This window comes from Lepidochelys kempii, chromosome 4 (genome assembly GCF_965140285.1).
Source record: "Lepidochelys kempii isolate rLepKem1 chromosome 4, rLepKem1.hap1, whole genome shotgun sequence".
NCBI lineage: Eukaryota > Metazoa > Chordata > Testudines > Cheloniidae > Lepidochelys > Lepidochelys kempii.
The window spans coordinates 14,418,170-14,436,086 of record NC_136383.1 but is presented as its reverse complement, the minus strand read 5'-3'; the positions used below and the strand labels follow the sequence as shown (position 1 = coordinate 14,436,086).

General features: G+C 45.6%; 1 long non-coding RNA gene across 6 annotated transcripts in view; it reads right to left on the bottom strand.

The window, feature by feature from the left end:
* The window catches only part of LOC140910162 (uncharacterized), a 379,881-nt gene extending 376,827 nt beyond the window's left edge, over positions 1-3,054 (bottom strand). For all 6 annotated transcript variants that reach the window (XR_012158436.1, XR_012158437.2, XR_012158434.2 and 3 more), the window contains exon 1: positions 2,953-3,054. This is a non-coding gene — a long non-coding RNA (uncharacterized LOC140910162). The remainder of the gene's footprint in view (positions 1-2,952) is intronic.
* Between the last annotated feature and the right edge of the window lie 14,863 nt (positions 3,055-17,917).

Sequence of the window (17,917 nt, the reverse complement as noted above, 5' to 3'; positions counted from 1 at the left end):
GCTACTGGCTTCAAAACAACCAGGCAAATACTGAACTCCTCACACATGCTGGACTCCAATATTCTTATTCACATGGATTAGTTAGTATCTTAGGCTCCTAAACACCTTTGAGGATCTAGGCCTATCTCCCACTAACTGAAACCAAGCAGTCCTCTCAATGGGACTACTTGAGAAACAAGGCACTACTCCACACAAGCAAGGGTATCAGAGTTGAGCCTTCAGTCTTACTTGGGCTGAACTCCCATTAATTTCAATGGGAGTTTTGCCTGAATAAAGACAGAGTAAGGACTTCAGGATGTGGCCTAACAGATTTAACAACGCGGCAATGAATGCACAAAAAGCATCTGTCAATGATTCTTGTTCCTTCCATCTAATCTGTCTGTCTAGTCCATATTTGAACCACAAAACTGCCTGCTTTATCCGACCCCACATCAGCTGCTTTGTCTCGGTAAAGTTATTAACTTAGTTTCTTTTCCCCTTTTTGTTACCTGCGCCCACACAGAGTAACAGAGTCTGGAGGACCAGCCCAGCGATGACTGACAGAACAAGGAGCAATGGTCTCAAGTTGCAGTGAGGGAGGTCTAGGTTGGATATTAGGAAAAACTATTTCACTAGGAGGGTGGTGAGGCACTGGAATGGGTTACCTGGGGAGGTGGTGGAATCTCCTTCCTTTGAGGTTTTTAAGGTCAGGTTTGACAAAGCCCTGGCTGAGATGATTTAATTGGGGATTGGTCTTGCTTTGAGCAGGGGGTTGGACTAGATGACCTCCTGAGGTCCCTTCCAACCTTGATAGTCTATGATCCTACGACTCTCCAGGGAGGCTTTCTGGTTTTACCCGTCGCTTGCCTGGGTGATAGAAAGTGTAGCCTCTGGCTGACAGAAGCAGCTCTACTAGATCAGCATATTTATACATCCTACATATTTTTCTGAGGTCTCTGAGGGTACGTCTACACTGCAAAAAAAACCAAACAAACAAAAACAAAAAAAAAACCACACCACCGAAGAAACCCCATAGCAGCGACTCTCAGAGCCCAGGTCAGCTGACTCAGACTCATGCAGCGGAGCTAAAAACAGCAGTGTAGCCATTCCTCCTCTGGTTGGAGCCTGGGCTGAGACCCCACTTTGCTGGGGGGTTTGCAGTGTAGACGTACCCGTAGTTAAGCCACAGCTGGTTCCCATTCCCAAGCTCATATCGCAGCACAACTACGGCGGCTTGGTTTTAACATAGCGATGGCAATAGCAATGCCTACTGCTTATAGGCTTTTATTCAGGCCAGCAGTTCCATATACCCTTAACTTTATGCCTGTGCTTAAGCACATGCTTAACTTTAAGCACATTCCTAGAGCATATTGACTTCAATGCACGTAAGCACATGTGTAAGAGTGTTCCTGAATCAGGGCGTACAGGGGTTTACGTGTTCCAAAAGCTTCACGCATATTCACCAGGTAACTCAGGGGCCCCATGGAGCTCCAGGACCCAGTTCTTAGAAGACATAAAGCCGATAACATTAAAATGGTCGCACATTGGAGCCAGACATGCCTTTACCCTGACTTTATTAATGCTGCTATTATAGGTCTATATCTTAATACTCCATATATTGGGCCAGATTCAGCCTGGGTTTATGCCATCTTCTACAACATAAACCCAGGTGCAGGCCTCCTGGGGCAGAAAGTCTGCTGGGAGCAAGTGGTTGTAGGAGAAAATGACCCTAACTCCCCTCTGCTGGGTTAGGGAACATAAGGAGTCAGACCAGCCCCAAGACGGGGCATTGTCAGCCGGTCTGGGGGATGGGCCAGGGCACCAAGGAGATGCAGCGTCAGCACATCCCATCAGTGAAGTCTGCAGCATTGTTCCTATTAAACTTCAGCCAAAACTTAAAATCCCTCCTCCACTTCCACAGAACACCGAGTGGCAGCAGCAGTAAGATGTTTATTAACTCTTCCCAGGGCCAACTCCGATGAATCTGACCCGTTGACTATGATGGGCTTGTTTATCTGCTTCTCCTCTGCACTGCAGTGTTTGATGTACGAACATCCAGAGGATGGCTTGCGATGACCATTTCATTATCACCCCCCATCCCCCCGCCCCACAATTTTTTAAAAAAAAGTTTGAGCCACAACAGAAAGCGACTGGGGGTCTATTCAGCGCTCTAGCAAAAGACTAAAACAGTGGGGTATACACTGCCTGCACCAGAGACTCCCTGAAGCTCTGCTTATATTTGCTCCTTCTCCCGAGAAAACAAGTGAATATACCTCCAAGGCCTGAGTCTCCCTTGCTCTGCACCTTGTGCAATCCTTTCCACCTGCGTAAAGTGTGTGCAAATCCTCCCCATTCTGATTTAGCAGCATTTCACCCTCATTTTCCCACAGTTGAACTGACCACACACGGTACAACAGAGCAACAGTGAATCGTATTCCCCAGTGTCTAACAACCCCAACCACCAGTGCTTTTAAACACTAACATTTAGGGCCAGTTCACCAGAGCTATCCTGATTTACACCAGCTGAGGATCTAGCCCTGTATGGCTAACAGTCCAAAGAAGGGTGGTGAGAGATTAAAATCAGATCCCTTGATTTTACGAATCTACCTTAGCTTGCTTTCTTATATTGACAGCCAAATCTTCATCTGGTGTGAATCAACAGAGCTCTACCAATGTCAGCAGAGCTAGATCGATATACAAAAGGATCTAGCCCACACAGTACAATATCATCACATTTTCAACTGTATATGCAGGTATGTTCAGGCTATGCTTTTATTGCAACAAAAACTCCGTGTCGCATCCTCTGCTGGTGTCAAATAGCATAATTCCATTGAAGTCAATGGCGCGGCACTGAAATGCACCAGCTGAGGATCCAGCTGTCACTCTAAGAAATGAATGCTATCAAGTAGATTACAATTTCTTGACCTTGCTAATCATTCTTCATTGCGGTAAATTAGAAGAAAATCCACTTACATCAAAGTTACACTGGTTTAAAATCAGGGTGATATCAGAAGCAGGCACATATTCTTTGTAGCCGCCACACAGTTGTCCTTTCCTGTGTATTAAAGACACAGGTCTGCTGACCAACGAGTACAAAATTAAGGCTCGGGTGCTGGTACACACCTTACTGTATCCACCCAGAGATTTAAAGGGACATTTTACAGTTCGGAAATCTGAATTCAGCCATGTGACTTAGGAAAAGAACTTATTGTCCAAGTTGCCCTCAAGACCAATAAACTTTTACTGAAGGGAGAAAGAAAAGAATCTTGGCAAAGAGAAGCAATAAATACAATGTGTTCTTGTTCTTTAAGGGAACGAGATCTGAACATTCGGCGCAGGCTGGAAGTGCAGACTGAACCCCAACACCTGCTGGACCTAATGGACTCTGAAATGTTGTTTCAGAATTAATCAAGTCATTTAAAATCATAGCTGTAGTCTGCATTGACTACTCCTGCGTGCATAAATGTGCTGATCCCGATACTAATCCATGTCAGGTGACTTGAGCAATATATCACCATAATTGCCGTTTTAGGGCTGCACATTGGAGCTAAAATAACCAGATGCAAAGGAGATGGCCGTATCATACTCTCAAGATGGATCTTCAAAGTTCAAGGAGAGTTCAAGCATGGAAGAGGCAATAGAAGGGGGTCAAGTGTAAGGAGATTGTTCATGTTCAAGAGGAATTAACTTTACAAATATATTGTTTCTGAGGTGGTAATTGTCCCATCTTACAGCTATTCATACCTCATTTAATCTTTGCATTCTTCTCAGCCATTAGAATGATTCTCCCTCATTGAAATAAATTTGATTTTGACAAAATATTCTGTTTTCAAACTGCAGCTAATTTTCCTAAGATTTTTTTTTCTTTTTGCTTTAAATAATTTATTTTAAAGACACACAGTCCACATTCAGGTCTGCGATCATCCCTGACAACACTGTGAGTTTAACCCACACGCCCAAGTCAGCAGTCACATAAGTGAACTGAAATATTTCCTTTCCGGGATCAGTCAGTTAGAAAGTCAAACTGACTAAAGACAAGGTGGTAAATACAGCGTTCAAGAGAACATAACAGAGAGCTGTCATTGGAGCTAACATGGGACAGTTCTCTAGCTAACAACACTGCTAAGGACTTTGTGAGCCAAATGCTCTGTTGGTGTAAATTGGGATAGCTCCATTGATTTCAATGGACTTTCACCAGATGACACTAGTGGAGAATTTGGCCCTATATCCTCAGAGTACTGTGCAAACATTAACAAATTAAGCACTTCAATGGTTAGTGAAGTACGAGTATGCTGGTTTTACAGATGGGTAAACCGAGGCACAGGGAGGTCACATGAGTTACCCAAGGCCCCACAGCAAATCAGTAGCACATATGAGATTACCCTCTCGCCACCTTTAGCAGGGGAGGCTCTCAGAGCCCGGGCTCCAGCCTGAGTCCAAACGACTACACTGCAGTCTTATAGCCCTGCAGCCCAAGACCCACAATCCCAAATCAGCTCTAAGACTCAGTGTCATGGGTTTTTAAATCACAGTCTAGACATACCCTCTCTCCCCTTAGCAACAGATTAGAAGCTGTGCCACTTATGGGGCCACGGGGCTGACCAGTTGCCTGTCTTTAGGGATCGGGGGAAAAATTCCCATTGGGCCAAACTGCCATGCAGACTGGTGGGTTTTTCATCTTCCTCGCACCCTCCTACAGGCTCAACTGGGTTGAGAACAATATGATTCAAGATTCATAGAATGCCGTTACGACTACTGACTTGTGACCGGTGTCCAGCACAGGGAACGGCGAAAAGGGCCAGCTCCCAGAGGTAAAGGAGACCCAGGACTGCACAGCTGGGCTTTGAACTCATGGGGCAGAGGGGCTTGAAATCTTTGCAGACTGAGGTTCCCCCACACTTCCCCCCTCAGCATTGTGCCTCTTATTTCACACACACACACACACACACACACACCTTACAGAAGAGGTTTCACAACAGAGCTGAGTCTTGGCAGTAGACCCAGGAGAGTCTACCCCAAGTTATTGTTTGGTTTGTGGTTAAAGCCCTGTAAGCCACGCTGGAACCAATTAACAACCCGGAATGCGAGAGTGGGGGCTGAGCACTGGCATGCCCCTCCCCAAGGTATAATTAATTAAAGTTGCAGTCTGCCATTTCAACCCTTCCCATACGTCTGTCAGTCATTCATCTGCTCGTCCCGGTCAATAGACTTCAGGAGCCCCTGGCTCCCAGACATGTGTCTGTCCAAGCCAGCCCCATGCTGTGCCCAATCCATTAGGCCATACTTCCTGCTGCCTCGCTCATCTGCTAGAGTATTTGCCTTCTGAATCAGAGAATACACACACTTATTGCCTGGAAAGACAAATAAACCTCATTAGCCTCACCTTGAGTAATCAGCCTAGACTCCAGGGGCCAGATCCTCAGCTGAGTCCTGAACCAGCAAAGCACTTAAGCAAGTGCATACCTCTGTGTGGGACTGTTCATTTGCTTAAACCACTGGAGCAGCTCACATGCTTAAAGGTAGGCACACACTTAAGTGTTTTGCTAGACTGGGGCCCTGGGAAAATTGACATCACTTCACACCATCTGAAAACCTGGCCCTAGATGCCTGAACAAGCTTTTGGAGTAGGCAAACTGGGCTGAAAATCTGGTGAGAACAAAATCTCTTCTGACATGTCTAGCTCTTCCTTCTTCCATTCCGGGTGGGAATATCCCAAGGAGGAGCTTTCTCACAGAGCATCAGGATGGACCGGTGTTCCTAAACAGCTTCCCCACCTTTTTTTAAAAAAATGTTGCTTTGTTCAGAGTTTTGAGTGAATATTCAGGTGTTCGTTTTATTCTCCCTCGAGCCAGTTGCCCCATTCCGGCCCCGACACACAGTCCTTTAAGGTCAATGGGAATCTTTCCATGCTCTTTGGATCTGGCTCTTTGGGCCAGATCTCACAGCATGAAATCCCGGCCCCACTGAAGTCAATGGCAAAACTTCCATGATACCCTTACAGCTTGAGCAGAGTCTGAAAAACAAACCACCCCTGTTTGTACAGTTTTCGCTGTGTGTTTTTTGAAAGTGGAAATCTTACTCGACAGCAAATCCTGGCGTGATTATCAGGTCGGAGATATGAAATCACACATCTCTGACAAGAAACCCCCTTATAAAAGTTGCTGGTCTATCACATCTGTGAAGTTCTTTAGTGAGGCTTCTCATCCAATTTTAATGGGAGCAGAGATAGTGACTTGAATTGCCATAAGCAGGCCTGGAGAGTTAACAACTGAAATTGGTGCAAAAAATAAAGCTTTGTTTTTGTGAGCCTAACACTACCCAATGAGTCAGAAAGAGTAACATGGTGGGTGAGGTAATCTCTTTTATTGGACGAACTTCTGTTGGAGAAAGAAACAGAAGGTGGCCCAATCAAAGATATTACCTCACCCACCTTGTCGTTCTCATATCCTGGGACCAACACAGCTACAACACTGCAATCAGCAAGAGTAAAACAATCCTACCTGCACTGCCTCTAGGGTTGCCAATCCTCCCGGACTGGCCGGGAGTCTCCCGGAATCGGCCTCAATCTCCCGGCGACTATTAAAGTCAATCCCGGAGATTTTAATAGGCCAGCGTCCGGTTGGCAGTGCAGTGGGGCTAAGGCAGGCTCCCTTCCTGCCCTGGCTCCACGCAGCTCCGGAAGCGGCCTACCATGTCCAGCTCCGAGTTACAGGGATGGCCGTGGGGTCTCCGCACGCTGCTCCTGCCCTGAGCACTGACACTGCAGCTCCCATTGACCGGGAACCTTGGCCAATGGAAGCTGCAGGGCAGTGCCTGCAGGCAGGAGCAGCGCTCAGAGCCTCCTGACCACCTCTGAGCCGGACACGCCGTTCGCTTCTGGGAGCCACCACCGGAGGTAAGCGCTGCCCGGCTGGAGCCTGCACCCCTCCTCCCCTCCTGCACCTCAACTCCTTGCCCCAGCCCTAAGACCCCTCCTACACCCAAACTCCCTCCCAGAGCCTGCACCCCAAACCCCTCCTGCACCCCAACCCACTGCCCCAGCCTGGAGCCCCCTCCTGCACCCCTAACCCCTCGTCCCCGGCCGCACCCCAGCGCCAGCACCCGCAGCCAGAGCCCTCACCCCCTCCCACACTCCAACCCCCTGCCCCAGCCCTGAGACCCCTCCTACACCCAAACTCCCTCCCAGAGCCTGCACCCCAAACCCCTCCTGCACCCCAACCCACTGCCCCAGCCTGGAGCCCCCTCCTGCACCCCAAACCCCTTGTCCCCGGCCCCACCCCAGCGCCAGCACCCACAGCCAGAGCCCTCACCCCCTCCCACACTCCAACCCCCTGCCCCAGCCCTGAGACCCCTCCTACACCCAAACTCCCTCCCAGAGCCTGCACCCCAACCCCCTGCCCCAGCCCTAAGCCCCCTCACGCACTTCAAACCCCTTGGCTCCAGCCCAGAGCCCCCTCCTGCACCCCAAACCCCTCATCCCCAGCCCAACCCCAGAGCCTGCACCCCCTCCCACACCCCTCACCCCCTCCCACACCCCTGCCCCAGCACGGTGAAAGTGAGTGAGGGTGGGGAACAGTGAGCAACGGAGGGAGGAGGGATGAAATGAGTGGGGGTGGGACCTTGGAGAAGGAGCGGGGCAGAGGCGTGGCCTACGGAAGGGGTGGGGCAAGGGTGTTCGGGTTTGTGCGATTAGAAAGTTGGCAGCCCTAGTTGCATCCACGTTAGAAAACAGCAACTAGAATGCACCTCAGTAGACTTGTAAGAGAAAAGTGCTAAACAGCTCCGGAAAGTAAAATGCATTTTGCTAAGCCACAGGGCAAGTGCAGTAGGAAGTTTTCCGCTCCTCATCAATAGAGCCCTGCCTGGATACAAAATGTGTATCCGCGTCTGATCTGCCATCCACAAACATAATACAAAGTGGGTATCCACAGATTTGCAGGGCTTTAGATATAACATTTGGATCTGCACCCATCCGTGATCAGCAAACATGGTCCGTGGACAGCCGTGTCCACAGATATAAAGCAGATTTGCAGAGCTCTACTCATCAGCACTGATTTAAGTAATTTCCTTTTCTGATGTGCTTCTCTTCTAAGTCATCAAATGAAGCCGTGAATCATACCTTCCCCTTTCCTGCTTCAAACTGCATCATTAAAGTATGATTTCAGCTTATTGTGAAATTATTACCAGACCTAAGCATTACTGCTGGCATCTAATAAATCATACATACAACCAATAGAGAAAACACACACACCACTAGTGTTACAGGGCTATGTCCTAACAGAGCCCTACTGCAAGCCTGCGATTTAAACTTCTTCTCATTACAACTCGTACTGCCAAAGGGCCAGATCCTCAGCGGATGTCAACCAACTCAGCTTCTCTGAAGTCAACAGAACGATGCTAATTTGCACCAGCTGAGGCCCTGTTGGTTTGGGCTCCAACAATGGTGTCACAGAGAGTCGGGTGTTAGGAGCTATGGCTTTATAAGCTCCGTATGCAACTGGCAAGCTTCAGAGAACCAGCAGAGGCAGAAGTTTATTATTACTGATGATAATTAAGGGGATAAAATATTTATTAACGGCGTATATCGGACCTGATTCTGATCTCGCTTATTCTGGCATAAACGCAGAATAATTTATTTGAAATCAGAGGAGCTACAGCCAGGTAAAACACATGTGAGATCAGAATCAGGCCCGGAATCAGATAATTATTCAACACCGTCTCCCAAACATTCCATTTATTACAGGCGGGTGTCCCCCATTATTAAAGTTGCCCAACATTTTCCATTACAAGACCCTGGTTTTGGTGACTTTGCCTCACTATAACTGCAAAGGCTGAAATTTTCCATGCGGTGTGTCTGCCACAAGCGAACTACTGCCTTTTTTTTTTTTTTTTTAATTTTAGCCAAAACAGTTCATCTATTTCCAAGAATGAGGCAAGAAAAAAAAATACATTGTTTTGCATATGTTAAAAAACTCTGGAGACCTTTTCTTTGAGCGGCTCTATTCTTTGGAGTCTTGAAATTTAGCAGGAGGGCCCCTGTGTTAGGGATCAGAGTAGCAGCCGTGTTAGTCTGTAGTCGCAAAAAGAAAAGGAGGACTTGTGGCACCTTAGAGACTAACCAATTTATTTGAGCATAAGCTTTCGTGAGCTACAGCTCACTTAATCGGATGCATAAAGTGGAAAATACAGTGAGGAGATTTATATTTAGGGATGTGCCTTTTGCCGTCCCTGTGAAAATCCAACCAAATGTGGCCAAGTTATAAGAGGACACTGAAAAAATCAAAATCTGCACATGCTCAATAGAGACTTTTTTAATTTTAGCAGCTAAAATCCCTGAAAATTCCACCTTCACTGAGCGTGCTCCAGGCATCCCTAATGCTGACATTTTCCTTTTGAGTGGTTGACTTTGCAACCTCAATAATGGTCTTGTAACATGAGGGAGGGTTGTGTGTAATTTTCAAAGGAGCTCAATTCACATTTACGCACCAAAAGAAGAGGTGAGAATTTTCTTTTGGAAGTCAGGTCAGAAAAGTCAACATAATGGGAGCTGCTGGGTGCCAATCTCTTTTGAAAATCTGTGGGTGCTGAGCACCTAAAAATCTGGCTGGTAGGGAAATGACTTACCACCAATTTACTCCACTTGGTAACTTGCTACACTGGAATACAACAAGAGAAAGGAAGTGGGGAATCAGGCCCCTAGACTTACGCCTACCCACATAGTACATATACATATATATGAAATGACAAGTGAACTAATGAGGGTCCCAACTTGAACATACTCATTTCACTCATGACACAAACAAATGCCCTGAAATCCCTTGTGCCAAATAAACGTTCTGTATCTTTGCTTTCACGATAGCCCACTTCTAAAAAAAGTCATCTGCAAATTGTAATTTTTTTCCCACCTTTCATAAATATCAGCAAAAGCACAGCTCTCTCCCTCTCTCTTTTTCTTATTCAGGATATCAGGCAGATAGGAGTTATCAGTAAAGGTCATCCTCAATTTCTGTACAGAAATGATCTGTCTCTGGTATGTAATAAACATTTATCCATGCCTTTATTAGCTATATTGGATCTGACAGTTCTGTTAAACCATTTTCTTTCATTTTGCTAGGTCATGACGGTTAATGCTGCTAAAAAATCTCATCACTGCTTTTGATCACTGTATTGTCTTCCCTGTATTATCAGGATTTTGTAAAGGTAAGCACTGGCTGGAATGACCTATTAAAGTTACAGCCCGCTGAGTTCCTGGTTTTTTCCTCACCACAGTAAAAAAGAGAAGGAGTGCAAAGCATAAATTCTACTTTCGGGGTTATATTTAGTTGGGCCGTTGACATTTAGTAGAGCAGTCACTTTAAGCCCACACTTTGCATTGGTTTCACTCCATCTTTTTTTCACATCCGTGAGCTCAAGCCACAGAAAATGAGCCCAATTAATAGGACCAGGCACCCAGTAGTGACGTATCATTTAACCCTTTCCATGCTGGCAGCAGTGTATATATCCGCTCAGAAGTTTTAAACTACTTGCTGGCATTTACACAGCTCTTTCCATCCAATGGTTGACAGGTATTTTACACACATTAATTCTCACAACACTCCTGTGGGACAGTTGAGAATTATTATTTCCATAATACAGATGAAGAAACTGAGGCACTGATTCAGGAACCTATCCCTATTCAGCAAAGCACTTAAGCAAGCACTTAACTTCAAGCACATACTTAAGTTTTATTGACCCCCCACTTCTGTGCTGTAAGCACTAGACCAGACTTCCTCTCAGCTTAAAATTGTAATATGCTCCCAACATATTTGCATAGTGCTCTTTCCTGAGTCTTTGCCTGATCAGGTGCTTATATATCATGCTAATCACCCTGGTATCAGAGTGCAGGAAACATTTTAATACTTGCTATTTCTATTGCTATTTCAGAATATCAAATGGAAAATGCAACCACTGGGCCAACAGTTTCTATTGCTTTCTGTGAGTCAGATCCAGTTCCCACTGAAACCATTAACTTCAATGGTGCAGGATCAAGCCCTTAGTGCTCTGACTCCACAGGCCAAATCCTGCCCTGATTTACACCTTGTGCAATGCAACTGCAGCCAATGCGATTGCAGTGGGTGGAAGTCAGGGTAGGACCTCGTGTCCTGGTGGTACTTATCCACATTCCAGTTTGAACAGCTCCAAGTTGGTGTTTGTGTTATGCCAACATTCCCAAGGGCCTTTGCTGCTTAGTTAAAGTCAATATGTAGCATGTTTTGTTGCGGAGTAACCAGGAATTGTCAGGGGCTGGCGCACGGATAAGTAGCTTGAAGGGCTAGAAAGTGGACATCTGTGTGGACAACATACAGATGATGGCAGTAAATACTCCACGTATTTGGGTTTCTTATTCAGTTACACGCTTTCAACGGGAAGCAGGAGTGTGAAAGAAAAGTTACCCTTTCCTTTCTGTTAATATCAATAGTGGGACCGAGAGCCCACAACTGAGATTGGAGACCCATTGTGCTAGGCACTATACAGACACAAAGTGAGAGACAGTCCCTGACCCAAATAGCTCACAGTCTGAACTGACAGGACGGACAAACTTGTGGGGGGAAACAGTTGGGAAGTGACTTGCACTAGATCGCACAGCTGGCTACCGACAGACTGAGGTCTCATGGCTCCCATGTTGATGCCCTGTCCACAAGATCACACTGCCTCTGCCCTCAGAGGGACTATGCCCTGTGGATGGACTGTTTCCCAAACGCCTTTCACTGGCTGCCCATACTCCATGAGTTCCTGCAGAGCCCCCAAATGTTTCTCTCATGTGCAGGGGCTGCCATCATTTCACGGGCAAGGCGGCGCTTCCACACCATTTCTACTCTCCTCAGAATGGTTCTCCCCATCTCACTTCCAATTGGCTCCCCTTTGCACCACACGGTGCAGGAAAGCACTTGGGTTCGAGACAACCCATCTCGTAGATCCATGGGTCTCAAACCACACACTGTCATGCATATCATGAAAGCGATCTTCAAATCAATCCAAAACGTGACAGGGAGCCAGCGTAAGGCTCTTGAGAGCGGAGTGAAATATGTACGATGTCAGCTGGCAGCAGCGAACTGGCAGAAGTTGGAGACCTAGAGTTTTCTCAGGAAAGCCATATAGGTATTGCAGAAGCCTACCCTTGAGATTAGAAAACTATGGGCATTAGGGTGACAGTGAAGGCAATCCAGGTCCCACTAGTTTAACATGAGGTCTGGTACTGCACAAAGGAAATAGGGTTGCCAGATGTCCGGTTTTTGACCGGAAAGTCTGGTTGAAAGGGGACCTGTGCAGTGTCTGGTCAGTACTGCTGAGTGGACACCAAAAGTCCGGTTACTGCCGTAACCACAATCAGCCTCCACTTTCAGGAGGGCAGAAAGAGCAGCTGCTGCTGGAGGAAGAGGGATCTTGACAGCACATGGCATTTGAGGAGTGGGGCCACCGCCCGGGCTTGCCACCTGTGACAGCCTGTCCCGCCTTCTCAGCCTCCCAGGGCCCCAGCACACTCTGGCCCCTCACTCCAGGCAGGCAGGCTCCGCGTGAGCTTCTCCCGGCCCAGCTCTGCAGGCAGTATGAGAGTCCCGGGGGAGGAGGGAACAGCGAATGACTTTGGGGGGATTGAGCAACAGGGGTGGGAGGAAGTGAGTGACGGGCAGGGGGGCATGTAGTGTTCGGTTTTGAAAAACTGGAATGTTGGCAACCTTGAAAGGGAAGTCAGATTAAATGACAGAGCCATGATTGAGTGCCACCCATGTCACACAGGTTATAAAAGGCAGTCCTCAAGACTGACATGATGTTAAAGAACAGGAATCCAAGGCATGTGCAGAGAATGCCACATAAGCAGAGGCAAACATCAAATTATCCAGCAAACTTCATTCCCAATGAAACTCCTCTGGTTTCAGTGAGACAACACCAAGATTAAATTTTGCCCATTGTGTACTGTACAGGAACAGAGGAATTGCCGTACTAGATCAGAACAGTGATCCGTCTAGTCTAGCATCCCATCACCAACATCGGCGAGAATGAACTGCTTGAAAAGGCACAATTAACCCCATAACGGCTGCTCACAGGGGAATCTTTTTCCTGACCCCAAGCAGATAGTAGTCAGCTTATGCCCAGATGCATGAAAGTTTATATTCCTGTAAGGCTGCTAGCCTGTTCCCCAACCCACTTGCCACCTCCAAGTCTCTTTCACCGCACAGTTTTACTCTTCAACATAAAGCTCAGGCAAAACATCAAAACCAAAAGCATTTCTGCCCACCCTGGGCTAGGGTTCCCAAAGGCTTTTCTGAAAGTTGAAAGGACGACACAGCCTATCCTCAAATCTCCCTGCTTCAGGGCCTACTGCAGGAGCCAGCTTCCACCTGCAGCGTCTCTCAGCTGAGCTCTGCCCGCCCTTATGGGGATCACCTGACCCCTTCTCAGCTGAGTCTGATAAGGGCCAGCCCTCCCTGTTCAGTTTAAGAGGAACAAGCCACCCTGTTAAAATCCCTTATCACATAAATAATTTATAAAGGATGAATACACAGTGTGGTATATTGACTTCACTGGAGTTACGCCAATGTACAGCAGTTAAGGATCTGTTGCCAAGGCCTAATCATTTTATAAATCCTGTTAAGTGCTTGATCTCACTAATATAACGTGGCAATGAGTTCCTCAGGTTAATTTTGCATTGTATAAAAAACATTTGCTTTTTTCGCTCATAAATGTGCCACCTTTTCATTTCAACGTGTGTCTTCTTGTTCTAGTATTATAGGCCAGGCTCTCTTCAAACTTACCTCAGCTTTGACCTGGTATTTCACCACCGAGTTCAGAAGAAATAATCCTAATTTACACTGGTATGTATGAGGGGAGAATCCAGTCCAAGGTTTCTCTCTCTCTCTCTCTCTCTCTTTCATAGAGTCAGCAGAAGCCCACAGCAAAAATTAACCATCTCCCCAATGACATATAGGTCAAATAAGTTAATCTTTGTGTGTGCATCTCCAAGTGCTGTGTTTGTTCTTGTTTACAGTAATCCGTATACATGCACACAGAACTAGTAGAGGCCCTCTTTTCTGTATAAAAGGAATAATATCCTTAAACTGAACTGAGAGTGGCCCCACACACACACACACACACACACACTTGTGCCTCCACTTTAGTAAGCCCCAGTGAAATGCAGATGCTCCTATGCTGGTTTCGGATGAGGTCTGCTTTGTGAATGCTGAAAATCCCACAACTTTCAACAAAGGAAGATCAAGGGTGTTAACCTTGATGCCCCAGCTAACTTAACCCACACATCGCCCCATGTACCCACATTTGGAGAAAGGGGCCTCTTCCCTGGCTCCAAATGGCCACCCAGCATAAATATCTAGCCATAATAATTCATGATCAGGCTTCAAATGGTTCAGCCTGGAGGTGGAGATTGGTTCAGATACGATTATCCCTTTCCCCAGACTAAGTTACGAACACAGACAATAGATGCACAGACCAATAGATGCACTCTGACCTTGATGGTTCAGACCACCAGGCTGTTGAACAAGAGTCAGGACCCCTGTGGTCATGGGAATCTCCGGCTTGTACTCGACGCTCTAAGATACTCTTTATTAGCGAACGTCACCTCAACAATCTTAAAATCTTCTCAGGTGCGTGGTATGTACATAAGTGACAGCGAAGATATTTCTTAATCATAGCCACTAATGTCCAGTCATTCAAAGAGCTCCCGTCTGCTGCTTTTCCTACCCCAGGGTTCAGCTGATAAAGATCTGCTGACTGATACTTCTAATAATATAAATAGCTAAACCCTATTTCCATTGAAGCCTACGGTGTTTTTCTATTGATTTCAATGGGATCTGGATTTGGCACAAGATCTCTGGTTCACCACAATTGGTTTATTCTTATTCAATCTAGAAGTTTCCAGGATGTGGGAGGGGGAAGCATGGGATTTGAATAAACTGCCCCATCCTAAACCAAAACTCATCGGGTAGCCAATTTAACTCAATTTATCATCGTCTCCTCTCTGTGCATAGTTTTCCATTTACAAATCAAAACTGGGTTAAAAAAAGAATACAATCTAAACGAATTCTGAAGGATAACCCCTCCAGGAAGGCATGGGGTTCCCGCTGCACTATGCATGCTAGCCTATTTTGCCAAAAAGATAAGACTAGCCATTAAAATCCAATAAATGACTGACTTGCCGAGTTTGTTTGTTGTGCCTTTAAAAATGATATATTCTAACACTATCTGACATATACGAGACTATTTTAGATGTGGGAGTAAATAGGGGAGGGGGGAATCCAGATCACGTAACGAGTAGTTAATGGTTACTATATAAAGAACAACTTAAATATTATCTACTCTGTATTATTTTGAGGCTTTGCAGAGGAAGAAAAACTATTGATCTACTAGCAAGTTTACAGCAACCTTGAAATAAAATTCTATTCAAAAGCTAGAGGCCTAGCTCAGTTTAACAGTTAAATCGTGTACTCCCAGGCAAAACAAAAAATCTTGCCCTGAAGCCATTATCAGCATGATCCTCTGTTTGAAGTCTTGCAGAACATTCAAGGAACAGCCCTTGTGGTTTGGCCAAAGGGAAACAATGCACTCAGTGGCTTTATACAGACCAAGGAAAGTGGAGACTCCTAGTATGAGAATATTAAATTATAGCTTTTTGCAACAGGGGGCACAATTGTTAGTGGGCCCCCTCCCATTTATGGCCAAGCTCTGCTCTTCCCTGCAGTGAGCGTTCATTGTCATCCCTAATATTTGCATGCTTTGATAAATAATATGATTGTCAAGATAATAGCAGGGAAGTTTCAGTAGAAACTCAATTTTCAAAAGCCAGCTGTGCACAGCCCTGATCGCTCTTCCTAAGAAGGTGCCCTCAAAAAGCAAAATTAAACACTGCTCATAAGAAAAAAGTCATTACACCAATAAAAAGGGGGTCGGGGGTTGAAAACAATTTCCCAGAGAAATTATTTTCATGTAAGTTTAAAACTTTTCTCCCTTTTTTTTTTTGCCTCAAGCATTTTAGTCAGTGCAAGCAAACAAAACACACACACACACAGGTCTTAAATCAGAGAATAATTACCTTTGTGATGTTTATTGATTGCATTGATCTAGTGGAGACAGTTTGGGTGTCTCCCTGCCCCCCCTTCCCCTCCACTCTTTCTCTTTGCATGACACAACCATTCAATAGCTCAAATGAGGTGGGATATAATGTGATTTTTGGAAAGAATAGAAGTATTGTTGAAGTCTTCGAAATCCGTATTTCTTAGGGTTTGGGGAAACTCTCTCTTTTGTCACATAAAATAACAGTGCTTTTAAAAAAAAATCCCATTCTGTCACACACACTCACCCACTATTGCTCTGCCTCCCTTCCCCCCCCCCCCCCCCCCACTTGTGCTTTCTTGAGCTAGCAACACTAAAGAGTCTGCAGGGCCAGACATATCAGGCTAGATCCTCAGCTGGTGTAAAGCAGCATATCTCCACCGAAGTCAGGGGAGCTACAGCAATTCACGGCAGCTGAGGATCTGACCTGTTTTCGCTGCATGGGTGTATACTACCGCCTGTTCCATGCGTGACCAGGAGTGTAGTCTTTCTCTGTTTAAATAACGAGATGAAATATATCCTCAGTCCAGTACCGTGCAGTTCACTTTCCATCACTTGAGACAGGGGAGTAATTAGAAATTTGTTCTTGTAATCAATAAATAACTTTCCACTTATGGATTCTATTGACAAAGGTCAGTCAACTATCCTTGCCCTGAAGATGTTTTTCTCTTACCCTTCCCTAAAAGAAAGGGAGGATGGATTCTAACATTTAGCGTAACCCAAATCTAGAACAGATTCCTAGAGCCTGATATCACTTACCCCAGTTTTAGACTAGTGTATGCCATTGACATCAATGATGATTTCCAGCTGGGTAAGATCAGAATCTAGACTCTTGGACTTACTTTATGAGCTTGAGTGATCAAAAATGCCATAGATAAAGCAAAGCAACCACAAACTGACCACACGTGGAACATAAAGAAATAATTGCCCTTCGTTATAGCGACCTGCAGGAGAACAAAGGGAAAGTGGCATGACCAACTTTTATTTTCCTTTCCGTGTTAGATGGAATCCTGTGGGAGAGAGTGAACAGGTTGTAAAAGGAGGTGAACTGTGAGGTTGGCAGAGTAAAACTGTGGTGTGTTAATGTGGCATACTGGAGCATTGCTGAAAGAGGATAGTTAAGGTTGCATGGGCAGCCTTAACTCTGCATTTGCTGGTTTTCAGAAGTTTGAGCTTTGCTCAGCTCAACATTCTGCTTAGGGAGTGACATACAATCAAGCAATATTAACTCTGCATTAACATAGGGGCTTTTTGGGGGGGGAGGGGCATTGACTTAGTTTCATACAGGGCAGTATACAGACCACAATGAGCTCACAGAATTCTGCTAATATGGTTCTAGGTCACTGTCATTCAAATCAAGATATAAGATTGCATTCTGGGATCTGTAGTCTCCACAAGCTGAACCTTTGTATTAAGGACAAAGAAGCCAGATGTTACTCTCAATTACAGGGTATATATCCACCCCTGCAGTTTCTCTGGATTTTCAGCAACACAACAGAGGACAGAATTTGCCCCAAGGCTGTTTGTAATATGCTCCATTTTATGCAAATTAGTGCAGCCCTCAAGCTACTGATAGGATCACATTGGCAACCTTCGAACTCACCTGGGTAAATATGTCACTGTTTCTAGTTGACTGTTTTGTTGTTTCATTGCTTTGTTTGTTTTTAAATACGCTGCAGTGAAGTTTATCATGTCTGGGACTGTGACACAACTGTTTCCATGTTCAAAGCAGAGACTATTCCAGGTGACAAGCTGCCTTATTTCATAAATTATCTACATTTCATTTCCATTTCCCTCCCCCTCTAGTTTTAGGATTGCTGCTTCACTTTGTTCA